Raw genomic sequence first — 1,775 nt, 5'->3', positions numbered from 1 at the left:
GATTGAGGATTGAGGATTGAGGATTGAAGATTGAGTATTGATGATTCAATATTGAGGATTGAGGATTGAGGTTTGAGGATTGAGGACGGGGACTGACGGTAGAGGATTGAGGTTTGAGGATTGAGGATTGAAGATTGAAGATTGAGGATTGAGGATTGAGAATTGAGGATGAGGACTGAGGGTTGAGGATTGAGGTTTGAGGAATGAGGATTGAGGGTTGAGGATTGAGGATTGAGAATTGAGGATTGAGGATTGAGTATTGAAGATTGAGTATTGAATCCTGAGAATTCAGGATATTCTATTGAGTATTGATAATTGAGGATTGATGGTTGAGTACTGAGCATTGGGGATTGCGTATTGAGTATTGAAGATTGACGATTGATGATAGAGGATTGAGGATTGAGGATTGGGGATAGAGGATTGAGCATTCACGTTTGAGGACTGAGGACAGAGTATTGAAGATTGAGGATCGAGGATTGAGGATTGAGGATTGAAGATTGAGGATTGGGGACTGAGGATTGAAGATTCAGGATTGAGGATTGAGGATTGAGGATTGAGGTTTGAGGATTGATGATTGAAGATTGAGTAATGAGGATTGAATATTGAGGATTGAGGATTGAGGATTGAGGATTGAGGACTGAGGATTGACGATTGAGTATTGAAGATTGAGGATATATGACTGAGGATTGAGGATTAAGGATTGAAGATTGGGGATTGAAGATCTAGGATTGGAGATTGATTATTGAGGATTGAAGATTGAGGATTTATGACTGAGGATTGAGGATTGAGGATTGAGGATTGAGGATTGAGGATTGAAGATTGAGTATTGAGGAATGAATATTGAGGATTGAGGATTGAGGATTGAGGATTGAGGACTGAGGATTGACGATTGAGTATTGAAGATTGAGGATTTATGACTGAGGATTGAGGATTAAGGATTGAAGATTGGGGATTGAAGATCTAGAATTGGAGATTGATTATTGAGGATTGAAGATTGAGGATTGAGGATTGAGGATTGAGAATTGAGAATTGAGGATGAGGACTGAGGGTTTAGGATTGAGGTTTGAGGAATGAGGATTGAGTGTTGAGAATTGATGCTTGAGGTTTGAGATTTGATTATTGAATATTATGAATTGAGTATTGAACCATGAGAATTCAGGATGTTCTATTGAGTATTGAGAATTGAGGATTGATGGTTGAGTATTGAGGATTGATGGTTGAGGGTTGAGAGTTGAATATTGAGGATTGAGGATTGAGGATTGAGGACTGATGATTGAGGATTGAAGATTGATTATTGATGATTGAATATAGAGGATCGAGGATTGAGGGTTGAGGATTGCTGACGAGGACTGACGGTTGAGGATTGAGGTTTGAGGATTGAGGATTGAGGATTGAGGACTGAGGCTGAGGATTGAGGATTGAGCATAGAGGATTGAAGATTGAGGACTGGCGATTGAGGATTGAAGATTGAGGATTAAGGATTGTGGATTGGGGATTGAGGATTGAGAATTGAGAATTGAGGATGAGGACTGAGGGTTTAGGATTGAGGTTTGAGGAATGAGGATTGAGGATTGAGAATTGAGAATTGAAGATATGGACTGAGGGTTGAGGATTGAGGTTTGAGGAACGAGGATTGATGATTGAGGATTGAGGACTGAGGATTGACGATTAAGTATTGAAGATAGAGGATTTATGACTGAGAACTGAGGATTGAGGATTGAGGTTTGAGGATTGATGATTGAAGATTGAGTATTGCGGATTGAATATTGAGGATT

Source organism: Calliopsis andreniformis, unplaced genomic scaffold, assembly GCF_051401765.1.
Source record: "Calliopsis andreniformis isolate RMS-2024a unplaced genomic scaffold, iyCalAndr_principal scaffold0086, whole genome shotgun sequence".
Classification (NCBI taxonomy): Eukaryota; Metazoa; Arthropoda; class Insecta; order Hymenoptera; family Andrenidae; genus Calliopsis; species Calliopsis andreniformis.
Note: the sequence above shows the minus strand (reverse complement) of the source record.